A 17300-nucleotide genomic window follows, 5' to 3' on the forward strand; every position below is an offset into this window, starting at 1 on the left:
GAAATGGTCACAATTAAACAGACAACGTAGCATCTGATTGATTTGTGGTTTATTAGAAATCTGCTTGTTAAAGTGGCTACCCAAAAATGTAATGCGTCGTTCGGCAATACGGTCACATCCTCTTATGACGAACAGAAACTTACCCAGAGAAATTCTCAAATTCCAGCAAATTAAAAATACTCTAACTTTATTACTTATATTTGAAAAGACGTAAAAAAGCTACTCGAATTTTAAAAAATGCAGCAGCTTAACGATTGAGTTCACTTTAGTTCAAAATTTAGTTTAAAAAAAAGCGCTTTGGTATAGTATCGAACTCATTCACCTGCGAACACCAGCCTGAGAAAAAATCGCACGCGCCACGGACTCAGTTAAATAAAATTGTTGAATTTAGACTTTATATAGGCACTTTTTTCTTCTCTTCTCATCTTTTGAAAGTGAAAAAGAAAAAAAGAATACGGCATGACCGGTCAAATAGCGTTTCAGATTCAAAGACCGGAGCCGGTCAAATAGCCACTGTCTAAGAATATCAAATGACACATATCCCAGTAGGCTATACCTCGCACATGAATAGTGAAATGAAAGAAAATAGGCTGTGGCTATATTTACACTATATAGTGTAAGAATAGCCTCAATAGTGTTGCCAGATAAGGAATTCTGCCCTAATTTGAGCAAAGTTTAACCTGTTAAGCGTCATCAACTGCATAAGCCATTTACAGTTGTTCACTTAGAAGTGACACCAACGGCATATGCCGTTTTCAGACTTGAGCTGTTTACATTGATCTGTCAGCCACGGCATATTACGTTTCTCGCAAAGAAAAGAGAAGTGATGAAAAAAGGAAACTCTCTGGAAACTCTGTGATCAATCTAGCGTGAAAAAGCGTCATAGCAACAATGCAACTACCAATGCAGTTTGTTGGTTTGGCAGAGGTACTTGTACGGCCTACATAGCAGGGGTGAATCCAGCAAGTAATCTTTGAGGGGGGATTTCAACAAAAACAATTATGTGTAGTTCTACATTATTCCGACTTTGCAAATACACCTTGAATGAAGTTACTCTTCTGTGTTTTAGGGGGGGGACGATCGCTCCCCCTGGATCTGCCATTAGTAGGCCATAGTGTACACTGTTGATCCGTTTTTAGACTAATAATAAACTGTGCCACAACAATGTTCAACATTTTTATTTATTTATGATTGTTTAACATAAAACAACAATAATTAGTCATTCTGCAAGAAAAAACTGCTATTGTAGGCTAAGCACACATACCAGTCTCTGCGCGTTGCAGGGTTGCCAGGTAATCCTGAAGGAATTCAGACAGTATCAGTCTGAAATTCGGACATTTTAGAAAAAATGATAAAAATTATTATATTTATCATCCAGCAATTCACTGTTCTCGCAGAAAAATGAAACATTGGCACATAACCATCAAGCACATCCAGAAAGTGACAGAACAGAGAAAGCAAAAAGCGATTATTAGCCTACACCACTGGCGCCGACTTATGGGGTTACGGGGTGGCCACGCCACCCCGTAATGGCTGTGGCGGGGTGGCAGCCACCCCGTTTAGGTTACATTACTTACTGCAAATAAATGTTAACAATTTGAACGGACGTTTAAATCTTCTTTTGATCATTGGTTTTCACTTCAAGTCAACGTAAAGCAAGAGGTGAACCAATACAGTATTGCGAAGAAAACGATTGTTTTTGTCACAAGCATGATACTCGCGTAACATCAAGCAAGCTACGTGAAGATTACGCAACACGTGGCTATGAGTTTTTTCCTTGTTGTTGTTGCGATCGTTTTATTTGTTACTTGTCATAAGTCATTGTTACATTTTTTAGGTTTACAATGGGATTTATTAATCAATTATATATACGATCTTTCCATTGCCTCCCTCAAAAATCTTTTTTGAAAATTTTTAAACTGCTCATAATATCGCTATAAATTATGACAGATATAAAATAGGTTACTTGGAAATAAAATTATCTCGATGATTGATGGCTCCACCCCCTAAATGAATATCTATTTTCAAATTTCATTAAAAGAATGCAATTTTCGAAACTTTTTGAGTTTTATTTAAATAGTGCAATTAGTAAAGTAGCAGTTTTAACGTTCTGCAAATTTACACGTTTACATGATTCTATTCGGGAAAACCTACACCCCCTGCCAATTCCCAATAATAAAAGCAACCTTTTTCAATTACTCAAGATTTTGCGTTTTGAATTATTTTCCGATTTCAATTGGAGTGTACTACTGTACTGTCATCTACTTGTACTTCATGCTTTAATTTCTACTTTGTTATCTACTTCATGCAGTAATATTGCGTGTCAATGCATGACAAACTGTGAGGCGGGAATTTATTGGTCTGACATAGGAGTTGCTTGTTACATCACAGAAAAAATTACGAAAAGTCGTCCAGTAAAAGTCTTTGCCGACATTCCAGTTTTATTCAGCTTAAAGATGCCACCGAAAAAGCGTTCAAAATTGCAGCCCTCCATTGAGTGATTTTTTGTTGCGTCTAGTCAGGATTTCAGCCAGCATGAAAGTGACCGAACGGCTGAGCCTGAACGAAATGAAAGTGTGCCACTGCCAAAAGGCGTTAGCACGAGCAGGATAATCACTGTTGAAGGGAGAAGCTATCAAAAATCGTAGGAGAGCGAATTCCCGTGGCTAGAATACGATAGATGCAAAGATAGAGCATTCTGTCAGTTCTGTCCAAATGTTAAGTGTCAGAGCAGCAACGTAACAATAAAATTCACGACATATATACCTCCTAAACATCTTGTTGAAGAAGTTATTTCATAACGTGTTCGGCTACTTCTGGATAAAACTTCCATCAACAAAAAATACATCAACCTCTTGAAAGCAACGTACGACGACTCTAAAGCACTAATCAAAACAGACATCGGAACAACCAGACGAATTGATATTATAAAAGGTGTTAAGTAAGGAGATGTCTTGTCTGCTATCCTGTTTTGCATCGTAGCGGCTGCAATAATCTCAGAAACAGAAAATAAGTGTACAACTGGATTCACCATCGGCGGTCATGTAATATCCAACTTAAGCTACGCAGACGATATGGCCATTTTGAATAATTCTAAACTGAAAATGCAGGAATACCTAGATGCTCTGTCAAAAAATGCTGCTAAATACGGCCTCCAAATAAATGTGTCCAAAACCAAATGTATGACAACCGACAAAACTAACAACACACTCAATCTCACTCTCTATGGAAAACAAATAGAACAAGTACCAGAATTCATATATCTTGGCCACTGGCGCCGACTTACGGGGTTACGGGGTGGCCACGCCATCCCGTAACCGCTGTGGCGGGGTGGCAGCCACCCCGTTTAGGTTACATCACTTACTGCAAATAATGAACGGACGTTTAAATCTTTTTTTGATCATTGGTTTTCGCTTCAAGTCAACGTAAAGCAAGAGGTGAACCAATACAGTATTGCGAAGAAAATGATTGTTTTTGTCACAAGCTACGATCTTTTGATCTGCTTGATCTATTTGCAAGCAATGAAACAATTTCATTAATGCTTCCTAACGTGGCCTGCATTGTGAAAATATACTTATCGTTGCCTTCCACCACCTGCGAGGCGGAGCGATCGTTTAGTGCACTCAGGCGCATAAAAACCTACTTGCGATCTACCATGACGCAACAGCGATTGAACCACATCCTAATTTTAAATGTTTATCAAGCTGAAGCTTCACCGTTACAACTTGACCAGTTAATTAACAGTTGGATTGACAGAGCTGCTGTTCGCAAAAATACTTTTGTCACATGTTAAGTGTCAGAGCAGCAACGTAACAATAAAATTCACGACATACCTCCTGTGCTTTGTTTTAAAGTTGCTTTATAAATTATCGAGCTACAAATCAGGTGTGAAAAGACAATTGCATCTACGAAACACGCTTAGTAAAAATCAAACAAAAACATGCAGTTTGAAAGTTTTTATGTTGCCATATTGTGCTATCCGCCACCCCGTGCAAAAATAAAAGTCGGCGCCTATGATCTTGGCCACCGACTATCCGCAACCAACGATGGAAAGACTGCAGTGCAACACCGAATTGGCTTAGGCTGAGCAGCATTTGAAAAGAACAAAAAGATTCTAACATCCAATAGACTCCCAGTCAAACTGAAAGCAAAAATTTTCAACACCTACGTTTTACCAGTCGTGCTGTACGGTCTAGAATGCGTAAATTGGACATCATCAACAATGAAAAAACTCACTACCTTTCAAAATCACATCATGAGAAGCATGACCAACAAAAGGTTACTTGATCACACAAAAATAGAAGATCTTCTAACTATAACAAAACTACATCCAATTGCAGCAATAAGTTAATAAATCAAAAGTTTTAAAACTGTTCGGCCACACTAAAAGATCACAATTCGGAATCAGCAAAGTTTGCACAGAAGGCAAAGTAGAAGGAAAAAGAAAACGTGGCAGACAACCAAAACGATGGCAAGATAACATTCAATCATGGACCGGACTCCACTTGACGACACTGGGCGAGTTGGCTCAAAATCGCCACTCTTGGAAGCAAATAAGCCATGTTGATGCGCAATTTGCCGCAGGCGGAGATAACGACTGATGATGATAGGCTACTTTACTTTTGAGAAATGGCAGCGGAGTTAAAAAAGCTGCTTGCTGTTTTTCCGCTATTGGTGTTCACTATAGTTGCGTTGATGCAACTGCAACGGATACCCATTATTACAACCCAGCTGGAAGCTGAACTGCTGTCTTCTAGTAAATGATTACAGCACATTGCATAGAAAGCACAACAGATGAGTTAAGAGGTATAGTCAACTGCCAATCAATTTGTGATGAAAAGGGAGTTTTCATGAAAGTTGACGTTCGATGGTCTGGCAGTGTTCATGATGCAAGAGTGTATGCCAACTGCTCCATCAACAAAGCCTTTTCTCAAAAACTTATTTCATTTGACTGTCAAGAAAAATTCTATTATTATGACTTCACAAACAAAACTATTGTATTTATGTTATGTTCAAGTTCTTTTTATGTGCTACACTACAAATACAGTAGGCTACCAGTTAACTGACTATAATCAAACTACTAGGGCTAATCTCCTTGCTAGGATCTCATTGCGGCGTGTTTACATAGCCGCAACCACTTGACATCGGTTTCATTTCTGTCAAAACCAGCGATGTGAAATCCAGACCGCCATGAATCTCGCTTCGGTCCCCGCGTGTAAACAGATTACACGTCTGCCAAACGAACCGAAATGGAAATCTTTCATTTCGGGCGCAATGAAACGTCATGTAAATGTAGCCTTAGTAAAAATCAAACAAAAACATGCAGTTTGAAAGTTTTTAGGTTGCCATATTGTGCTATCCGCCACCCCGTGCAAAAATAAAAGTCGGCGCCTATGGCCTACACCCTTTAGCAATTTACACAACGCACAAAACTGCGTTGTTGTGCATAAAAGTTGCGTTGTTGTGCATTAACTGCGTAAAACTGACATAGGCTTTATAGAACACAAGACATGGAAGAACTCCAATTCCTATTGCATACTTCCGATGTTTACTGCTAAATTTTCAATTTCTTTTTGGGTTGAGTAGCCTACATCTCTCATGTGCAGAGAACCTACATCTCTCATGTGCAGAGAAATTTAGTTTCTGGTGTTTGTCTTTGTAAAATGTGAATAACAGCATGAAGAAAAGCCGCACGATTGTAGCAATTAATGCAGGGACAGACAGGCAATAAAAAACATAAAACTTAGACTGGCCTTTCGTTCCACCCTTTGATTTGCTGATACCCACAAAACAATCTGCACAGAACTGGTGCTAGGAATACGAACTGAACCAAAAAACTTTTCAGAGGTCATAAAAATTCAGCCAAATTAGGACACAAGCTAAATGTCCGAATGATTTCATAGCTGTCAGACACAGTAAATGAAATGAGGCCAATTTATCGATTTTAGTCCGAAATTTAGGCCATCTGGTAACCCTGACGCGGTGCACGATAATTGGCAAAAAAAGATGACAATACGAAAGCAACTTCATTTCCCAGGAGTGACGCTTAACAGGTTAAAGCTGTTAAAAACAAAAACTTGTATTTGGATTTTTTTGGATCAAAACCCTAAACTTATTCCTAACTCTAGCCCTTACCTTAACCCAGTAGCGTAACCAGGAATTTTGAAAGGGGGGGGTTTTGACAACCCAGTGGCGGGGGGTCTGAGGACCCTCCCCCAGAAAATTTTGAAAAATTACTTTGAATTTAGTGCATTCTGAGAGCGTTTTCAACAAAAATGTGGGTATGAATATTCCTGTAAAATGGTGCTGTCCGGTGGCATAGCAAAAGGATAAGATCATGTTTTCTTCGGCATTTTTCGGAAATAAAGCTAAATCTCTATGTTTTCTTGTTGCTAATTCCTGGCTGAGATATTTGGTATTGGCAAAACTCACTCTTTTAATGCAGTTTTGTTAAAAATTAGGCAATTTTTTTTAGACTGAAAGCATCATTCTCAATATTGTGACGTCACACGCGTGCCAAAGGGGGGTCACAACCCCCAAACCCCCCCCCCCTTGGCTACGCCACTGCCTTAACCCTTCCTGATTTTAATCCTAACTCTGGCAACACTTCATTGTGTAAAAATATCCACTTCCAAGAAAATAGTGGAATTAACCAAGTTAAAATCTTATCCACAGCCGAATGCTTCTGCTCTAAATCCAAAACATAAGGCATGCTACTTTGAAAAGTTGTTGATCCTATTACCAGCTTCCTTCTGTTTTTAACCACAACACCCCTCCTAAATACAAGCCTGAGGCAAAAAATGGCACCGCTAGCTGGTAGTCGTAGCGGATTTATGGATGGAGACGGCACTTCATTGCACACCAAATATGCAGGCTCAGCTTGCGCCAGTATTTTCTATTTTTCTACTCATTCGAGACGCGACTTGTCATAGGTTTTTTACTTCCTGATACGTCATACCACCACATTCTCACGTTAAGACTGCACACTGCACAGTGCACTTGGTTTTGAATATTTGATTTCAATAAAAAAAAATTGTTGGTTTTCTTCATATTTTGGATACCGTATGTTTCTTTTGTGTTTTAAAAACGTACCAGTTTACAAGCAACACATTTAACAAGCTTTTCACCGTTAAAGTGCCTCTGACAGGAAAATAAATTTGCTAAATTTACCTAAGATACCAAAGAGATGACACTAACAAACTTCCCTGACCAGCAAATCGTAAAAAATATCAACAGGCTACTAAGTTACACGCTTGCAAACTTTCGTTTACTTTCGGCGAATCTGGCACTCATTCAATTGCGAAAATAAAAACGGCAACCTTGCTGTGACGTCACCATGGGTGGGAGGATACATTCTTTCTCTGTGGTGAGTTGGTAAGGTATGGTACGACCATAGATATCTTACATATAGATATGCAACTCAGCAATCGTGGAATTATCGTCACGCTCGACTGACTTTATGGACACAATCAACAATCAAGGTTGCCAGCTTGGCTAGCGTACCTATTGTTCTTTCTTTTTGATAACCGCTATGTATATGAGCTGCTATCCAACCTGTCTTCTTCCTAACTTTCGACTCAAGTTCCACATGTGTTGAGTGAAGATTGATGGTATATTGTTAACAAGAGACGGGTTCAATTGTGATGTGGAATAGTCACTTCACACTCTTAATTACGTCCGTCCGTTAGATTCACACATCGTAAAAGGAAGACGAAGCACGTTTGGAAAACACAAGTTAGAAAATTAGAAAAAGAATGACGAGAGATTGTCGCTCAAGCGTGACAGTGCATCGCAATGATGACGTCACGATTGCGCGACAATCCATGTCACAATACGGAGACAGATAACTTGGCCATAATTTCGTGAACACCTATGGTAGGCTATTATTGTACGGTTTGGGCTTGGCGAGTGGTGGCTTTTGAGCTTCTTTGGAAGATTTTGTTTGGCGTATATTTCAAGTTTTCACAGAATAGCCTACTATGAAAAATCAAGACAATAATCTTTCTTCACGTAGGTTATGTAACTTCTGTTTCATGATCGTTGGAACTATCATTTAAGCTTATTTCCAGTGACTCATTAAAGCTTGTTGTAGGCAGTTTACAAACCTGAGATAGAGGGGCGCCGGAACGATTTTAAGGTGAGATATACGGTAGCGATAATATTGGGCAACTCGTTCGTTTTCCCGCTATTAGCCATGAAAGTCGAAATGTGAGACAGATGAATAATTGCAATAGCTTGAACAAGAAACGAAAGGTAAATTTCACATTCATAGCATCACAATCTGCTGCAAAGTATAAAATGTGTCCACGGAATAATTTGTGTGGGCGTACTGTAGGCTATAGGCCCTATAATTTGGCTAAAAGCGAATAGCAGAAGTTGTTAGCCTATATTGCAAAATTTGCAGTAGCTTACATGACCTTAAAAGGGCACCATTGCCCCCCATCTAGAGAAAATTTGAGGGCAGGGAGCACCCTCCCCCCTGCTGAGACAGCTTCATTAGCATCACGGATCCAACCGCCAAGCCAAGACAATTTTAATGTTTGGTACACACCATAACTAGGCTACCAAATGCTATAGCACAGCTTTTGGTAGCCAGCAGTAACTTTCATTTTGGTAACACTCAGTAGATTAATTGAATAAAACTTCAGCTTGTCCTGGAACTACAGCTCCAAAAATGGTCTTTACCTACTTATCAATGGTTGACAGGCTTGTTGTTAGGCATTGTCGGAAATTTTCAAGCATTTTCAGGGGTTGTCAGGCATTGTGGAGTACCGTAGCTACTTTCAGGCATTGTCTAGGATTTCCAGGCATTGTCCATCATTATCAGTGGTTGACGGGTTTGTTAGGCATTATAGAACATTTTCAGGCATTGCCAAACATTTTCAGGGGTTGTCGAGCATTTTCAGGGGTTGTCAGGCATTGTAGAGTAGCTACTTTCAGGCTTTGTTGGGAATTTCCAGGCATTGTCGATCAATATCAGTGTTTGACAGGTTTGGTAGTCATTATGGAACATTTTTAGGCATTGTCGAACATTTTCAGGGATTATCGAACATTTTCAGGGGTTGTCGAGCATTTTCAGGGGTTGTCAGGCATTGTAGAGTAGCTACTTTCAGGCATTGTCGGTAATTTCCAGGCATTGTCTAGGATTTTCAGGCATCGTCGATCATTATCAATGGTTGACAGGCTTGTTGCTGGACGTTGTCGGAAATTTTCAAGCATTGTCGAACATTTTTAGGTGTCAGGGGTTCTCAGGCACTGTAAAGTACTTTAGATTCTTTCTGGCAGGCATTGTCGGCAGTGGCGTAGCTAGGGAATGTGCCGCCCGGAGTGGATTCAGATTTTGCCGCCCCTTCAAGAAAAAGCATGTAAAAACAGGCCCGGATTTAGGGGGGGCAGAGGGTGCAGGTACCCCGGACCCCCGACTTTTAAAGGGTCCCCCTACGTAAAAAAAATGTGATTTTGTGTTTTTTTTTTTCTTTTAGTTTCTGCAAAATGCTGTGCAGTGCTGGATTGATGCTACTGTAGACGTCGAGGGGGTGTTTCGCGCCGTAGGCGAATTTTTTTGCACAGGGGCCCCTGATCTAAAAGTGCCCCGGGCCCCCCATCAGTTAAATCCGGCCCTGTGTGAAAATGAAATGCGTTTTTTATCAGATTATAATCAAAATCAAAAATCGTAGTCTGAAAGTGCCGCCCCCAGACGTGCCGCCCTGGGCGGTCCGCTCCTCCTTCCCCCCCCCCCCTAGCTACGCCACTGATTGTCGGACATCTTCAGGCATTGTCTAGGATTTCCAGGCATTGTCGAACATATTCAGTGGTAGATAGGTTTGTTAGACATTGTCGAACGTTTTCTTGAGTTGTCGATCATTACCAGGTTTTGACAGGTTTGTTAGACATTGTCGATACTTATGATAGCCAGGTCATTTAAACGCTGCTGTGTTTGTGCATATCGTAAATACGTTTACAACTTACGCAAATAGAAAGGGATCATTCTGCTGCGCATGCAGAGCTGGGAATAAAAATGCATGAAAATGTTCGACAATGCCTGACAAACGTGTCAAAAACCAATAATGATCGACAATGCCTGGAAATCCTAGACAATGCTAGGAAATGCCCAACAATGCCTGAAAGTAGCTTAATCTAGAATGCCTGACTACCCCTGAAAATGCTAGACAACCCCTGAAAATGCTAGACAACCCCTGAAAATGTTCGACAATGCCTGACAAACCCGTCAACCACTAATAATGATCAACAATGCCTGGAAATCCTAGACAATGCCTGGAAATTCCCAACAATGCCTGAAAGTAGCTACTCTACAATGCCTGACAACCCCTGAAAATGCTCGACAACCCCTGAATATGTTCGATAATGCCTGAAAATGTTCGACAATGCCTCACAAGCCTGTCAACCACTGATAATGATCGACAATGCCTGGAAATCCTACACAATGCCTGGAAATTCCCAACAATGCCTGAAAGTAGTTAGCCTACTTGGTTACATGAGTAGGTGCTCACTGCCTACCTACAATCCCTCCTCGGTCTGCCTGAATCATACTTGCAATTGTTTCTTGTTGTTTTTTGATTTATTGAGCGCGAGTTGGGATAAAAACCTGATTTTGTATAAACTTACAATGGCTTTAACACGACAACTTAAATCCGTGGTACACATTCATTTCTCTAGCTTGCTTTTTTGATAATGAAATGAAACTCAACACACAATGGCAAATACTCTCCAGAAACCACGGCTCCCGGCACGCGGCAAATGCGACAATCAGAAATTAAACGTCTTGGTCAGAAGGCGCGCCACGTAACGTATAACAGTGAAAGAACGCAAATTCAACGTTGCTTAATTCAACCAACCAAGTTACAAATTTCATCACAATTTCAATTCTAATCAAGAGGGCAATCGACCCGCCGGAACATTGCGGCCCCTAATTATGGCACATAATTAAATAAAGGTTGAAGTAGAAGGGTCGATTCCCGACATGCAATACACAGAAAGTATGTACATTAAAACTACACAAAAACGGTGATTATCTTTTGATAGCAGTGCAAGGCACTTGGACACCCTGGCCACAATGGCCTGGCGAATACTTACACGATTAACGATTAATATCTACGTTAGCTTCATGAGACACACATAGTAGCAAACAACTCAGACGCACTACACAGTACCTAACTAGCTACTTATAATGACGCAAATTACTGAGATCGCTTGCGAATACTTACACGGTTAGCATTTACATCATTTGCATGAAACACACAATAGCAAACAAATCAAATGCATTACACAGTAGGCCTAACTAACTAGCTACTTATAACGAGGCCGATGACTGAGATTGCTGTAGAGCATACGTTACTAAGACATGTTGTTGAGTTACGCATATTGGAGTCCTGCGGATGACACATAGAAATACGCAGGTTAATAACAGATTTGCGCGGTACATATCTACAATACACTACAAATTTAAATGAAAGGCAAGGGTGGTACAGATGCCTCGACGACACCAGCTAACAACAGACCAGGGCGTGGCCGGGTCCTGAACGCAGTCAAGCATTCCCCACAGGAGCAACGCACGATATATCCCTTAGGACCAGGTCCACTTTGACCTCACCCGATGCCTCATCCACCACTGAGACTGCCACCCTGACGCGCCTGACAATCGGTTTTCCTTTTCTAATTTGGGGGATGATCTCATGGACTCTCCCCAGACGGTACCTTCCTCTCTTAGTTATATCTTCTGGAGAACCAACCACCACTAATTGGCCAGGCTGTAGGTTTTCCACCAAACTGGCCCACTTTTTTCTACCCTGCAGGGAAGGTAAATAGAAAGAGATCCATTTCTCCCAGAAACTGTGAGATAGAGCCAGGTTGTACCTATAGTCTCTCCGTAACTCATCTCGGTCATGAGGATTTCCTACTGATGAAAATGGGCTCAAGAATGGGTTAAGGAGGGCGGCTGGGGTGATAACAGTAGAATCCTTAGGGTCATCACAGACAGGGACTAAAGGTCTTTCGTTGACTATTCTTGTGGCACTACCAGTAAATGTAAGAAGTTCAACAAAGTTGGGTTTCCGTGATGAGTTCCCAATAACGTGGGAAAAGGCAATTTTGAATTGCTTGACCATTGCTTCCCAGGCCCCTCCCTGGGCCGGGGAATACGGAGGAATGAACTCCCAGTTAATTCCCTTTTTTCGCAAAGAAGTTTGAATTTCAGAAGACTCCAAAATTTCTGGTAGTCTTTTAGCTGCCGCTTGAAATGTGGTCCCGTTATCTGAGTACATGTTACGTATAGATCCACGCAAGTCTACAAATCTGGTAAATGCTAAAACAAATTCACTGTAAGATAGTGACGTCACAAGTTCCACATGGATTGCTCTACTCGCAAGACAGGTAAATAACAATCCCCATGCTTTCTTTTGGCTTCTTCCTTCCACAAACGTCATTGGACCAAAATAATCTACGCCACTGTTGAAGAAGGGTTTGTTATAGGCCGTGGTTCGTGGTAATGGTAGATCCGACATAAGCTGCCTGATAGGCTTTGCTTTCTCTAAGGCACATGGAGCGCAGTCATGCAAATAGTGTTTCACCGAGGAATTACCGTTTGCAATCCAAAAACGTTGACGAGTAGATAACAGTGTCTGTTGCACACCACAGTGATAGCTATCACAATGAGCGTCAAGGACAACTAGCCGTGTCAATGCGTGCCTCGAAGGCAAAATAAGAGGATGCTTCGCATCGACAGTTATTTCGGGAGACTTACTCAATCGACCTTCAATACGAAGTCTCCCCCGTGTGTCCACACAAGGACGATACTTTTTTAGAGAGCGCAACTCCTTCAGGCACTGTTTATCAGCGCCAGCTTCGCTCGAAGCAAGACGTTTTGTTACCACATCGATCGACTCCGGCAGGCCGTCACAACTTAACAAATCTCTATACACTACTTTTTGTACGTAAGAAACAACCCTATTTAAAGCGTCCTCAAGATAGGATGCATTTAACTTTGGTTTTACATACCCATGTTTCTTGCATTTGGATACAATGAACTCCGTGAAAGCTACAAGATAGGCGGCTCTTTTTTTCAACACGTACAAAGTAGGTGCGGTTTCGATCATCTTGCTAATGGAGCCAGCAGTTGCATTTTCATTTACCGTTATCGCCGGCGACAGTTCCATTTTACGAATAGCAGCATCTGCTCCATTCACCGTTGGGACCTCGCCCTCCTGCATGAGAAAAGATGGACCGCTCAACCACATCTCTCTGGAACCTGTTTTTGTGATGGCATTCGGTCTGGTTCCAACGTCTGCCGAGTTGAGATGTGTCGGACAAAAATGCCATTCTCTCACCTCTGACAAGAGTAAAATACGATTTAACCTACGAGTAACAAACTTGCATAATCGTAAATCAGGATTTCTGATCCACTGAAGGACAGTATTCGAGTCACACCAGAAATGTTTTCTAAGATCAGGCAGGTGTAGTGCATTAGCTGCCTGGTTTAACAGTTCCGTAGTATTAAGCGCGGCTACAAGCTCCTTTCTGGCAATCGGCCATGCACTTTGATGCTTGAGGACAACCCTACTTTTGCCAAAAACGAAGGATACGCAAGGGACTCCGTTACACAGCCTACGTATATACACAACGGAGGCAAAGGAGTGATTGGAGGCATCACTGAATCCATGTAACTGATATACGATATCATCGTCTGCACAACACGGCTCTGTGTTTACAAAATACCATCTAGGTATGGAAAATTCTTTTAGTAAATCTAATGAATGAATCCACGACTTCCACTCTTTTATGTAGCTTTGTGGCACTTCGGTGTCCCAATCGAGGCCTTCAATAGCCAAACGCTGCAGAATTAACTTAGCTTTAAGGAAGAATGGAGCGCCGAACCCTAGTGGATCGAAATTTTGGCCAAGTTGGCTTAACATTGAGCGACGTGTGTACTTCTCTAAAGGTTGGAGAGAGCACTTAATGAAGAATGAATCTGACTCGGTTTGCCACACACAACCTAGAGTTTTTGCTACTGGTAAGTCTGTGTCGTCTTTTTCGAGGTCGACATCGCGAAAGGAGGAAGCCAGCATCTCTTTTTTAAAGTCCGACAAAACATCCAACGCCCCTTTGTTGGCACTCCATTTCACCAAACTAAAGCCTCGGCTATCGAACAAGTCAATGGCTTGTTTAGCAATCTCACTGACCTCATCAAGGCTATTTCCAGAGAATATCAGATCGTCCATATACATATTTTTTCGAATGGCACGCAGGGTCAGGTCGCTGGCTCCAGTGGGGTTTTGTTCAATCATCTTTTGAATGGCTAAGCAGGCGACGTATGGACTGCTTTTAATTCCCCAAGGGTGTACACAAAATCTAAACGGAATTACTTTGCCCTTTTCGATATCATTATTCTCAAACCACAGCAAACGGAACAAGTCGCGTTGTTCCATTGGTAATTGAATCTGGAAGAAGCACTTGGTTAGGTCTGCCATTAGGCCAAACTTTCCCAATCTAAAGCGAGCCAGAACTTGTGTTAAAGGGTTTAATATGTCTGGGCCCGACAAAATCACATCATTAACACACCTACCCTTAAACTCAGATTTGCCGTCATATACCACTCGCTTTTTTGCTTCGTGTCCTAGACGTAGGCAGTTTAGACAACGACCAGTCGTGGCGATGACATCTCGGCGTCGCGACGGCGTCAAGTTTAGGAACTCAGGACAATTGGGTAGTCTGTGACGCTCTTGCTTATTCCTACTCTCACAATAGATACAAAGTATGTCCTTCCTCGTACCCTCAAAAGAGCGGCTACCAAACGTTTCTTCTCGGCTCCCAGAACAAATGCCAGACCCGCGACTGCTACCTTGGGTGACATTTCTGACAGGCTGTGCTGAGGTTTGACGAATACGCATAATGTGATTATCACTTGCCGACCGTTTTGTATCTTTTCTAGCAACGACTTCCTCCATTAAGCGTATGGCGAAGTCCGTAGAGCGACACGTCTCTTCGCAATTTACGAAATCCATTAGGCTTTGGAAGCTTGGTTCCTCGGTGCTACCATATTGCTCTTTCAGATAGTACAAAAAGTCTTTCTTCGCATATCCAGGTAATCGACCTGCTAAGTCTAGTACAAAACGTCCTTCTAGCTGATGACGCTGGTTATACGCTCTAGCGAAGAGGGTACACTGAGCCAGCTCGTCTTTGAATTCCTTTATTGAGGATGATGACATCCCAGATAATTTATTGCCATGCCGTATCCGCCGAATCTCCGGCTCCGCGAGAAATCCGCCTCTAACACCAAAGCGCTGGGACAAGCGATCCAGCGACATATCGATCCTTTCCTTTTCGCTCCAACCAGAAGTATCCGATGCTAAGTTTGAGATGGTTTGCGCGGCGCTACGTACGCAGGCTGCCTGTAGCAAAGTCAGCCGATTTCCCTCAAATGGGCAACTCTCCATTAGTGATTCAATACGGTTTTTAAAAAATATAAATGGCATGTTGTTGCCGTCATAGTTGATCAATGCGGCCCTGTCATAGAAAGTGCGACAATTATGATATTTATAGAACCAGTTTTGTTGATCCTCAGCACCTCTGTTTGCATTAAGCCCTGGCGGGGATGTCATAACATGTCTAGTTTCACGGCCATCATCTTTAACTAGTGGTGAATTACATCTCTCACCTTTAAGATCTTTCCTTACAGTTAAGGGGCATGTTTGTGACGGTTTCACAACCTTCTCTCTATAAAAATCACGTTGATAATCATAATGAGGTTCTCTTTCAGCGGCCCCATGGGTCCCCCCGGGCGGTTTTGCCAAAAAATTATCTTTAGTCCACGTTCTATACTTGTTTGTGAGGGCGTTTCCTGGAAAGAGCTTTCTTAGGGAAGTTTCTCTATGTGGCGGTTCCATTAAATTCTCCTGTTTAGCCTGGCTCTGTTTAGGTTGGGCATCTATGCTAGCGGCCCCATGAATGTCATGGGATCTCCCAGGCGGATTGATAATGTCAGCGTCCCACCTCTGGACCTTTTCTATCGCTGTAGGGATGTAGTCGGTGACTCCGAGACTACTGGCCGTAGGCCGTCGTTGCCCGCGCTCCGACCCTTGGTCCGATCCACATTGTGAAAACAAGTCAAGCTTACTTTGCCTTGCTCTCAGTTCGGCTGCCTTGATCTGCATTTCAATTTCGGCTCTGGCTTCGGCTTCCTCTGCTTCGGCTTTGGCTCTGGCTTCCTCTGCTTTGGCTTTGGCTTCCTCTGCTTTGGCTTTGGCTCTGGCTTCCTCTGCTTTGGCTTTGTTCACCCGCATCTGTTTTTCCCACCGCAACTTCTCCATTTCGAGCCGGATTTCAATCTCTTCTTCTTTTGAACGGCGCGAGCGACTACTCGAGGCACTGGTGGTTGATTTTCCTTTTATTGTACCTAATTTTGTATCTACCTTGGAGATTTGCTTCTGTTTTATAGTACGTCTCAATTCCTTAATCTCTAACCTGACCTGTTCTGTAGCTTCAGATATCATAGTGCTATCCTTTAGTTTATTCGCAAGTTCTAACAGTTCTCCAAAGTTGCCCTCTAACTCCGCCATATCAACCAAGACCCGCTCTAGCAACGCTTCATCATGTACCATGGGGAGACCTCTCCTTAATTCTCCAACCCCCTGCAGCACCTCTCTTTTTTTGTGTCTGACGTCCCTGAGCACAGCTTCTGCACTGGAATCAGCATGGGTAAGGCTGCCATGAACCCCCTGAGGATACACCTGCCCAACGCCCGGGTGTTCCGCCGCACCACCCCCAGACGCAGCGCCCCCTGTCCCACTGCCAACGGGAAGCGTACGAGACACCGGATGGCCACCGTCACCTTCCATTTATCAATTTAAGAAATTACACTACTGTATACTACAGCCTACACACAGTAATATCGACACACGTAACGTAATGGACAGCGTAACCAACATTAATTAGTAACTTACCGCTCTCTGAGTTACGGTGGAGCAAGCCTTTTGACAAACAATACAGTATTTTACACAAGTTATTATACACAATTAGGCTCCGGTACAGTAGAGTTCCAGTTTACAACACAATTAAAGTACGGTTATATTAAAGTCCTTTCGTTGCAGGGATGTGCTGACCACCCCTTCAGAAGTCTTCCTTGGTTGAAATTTAAAGTTGTTAGTCTTTAAGTTAGTCCTTTAGTTCTTGTTCTTTCAATTCTGTCAATTTTGTTAGTTCTTTTAATTCTTTTATTTCGTTATTTAGATACTTTATAGTTCTTTACTTCAGTTGTCCAATTATCAGGTTTTTATTTTTGGTTACAT

This window comes from Aplidium turbinatum, chromosome 1 (assembly GCF_918807975.1).
Source record: "Aplidium turbinatum chromosome 1, kaAplTurb1.1, whole genome shotgun sequence".
Taxonomy (NCBI): domain Eukaryota; kingdom Metazoa; phylum Chordata; class Ascidiacea; order Aplousobranchia; family Polyclinidae; genus Aplidium; species Aplidium turbinatum.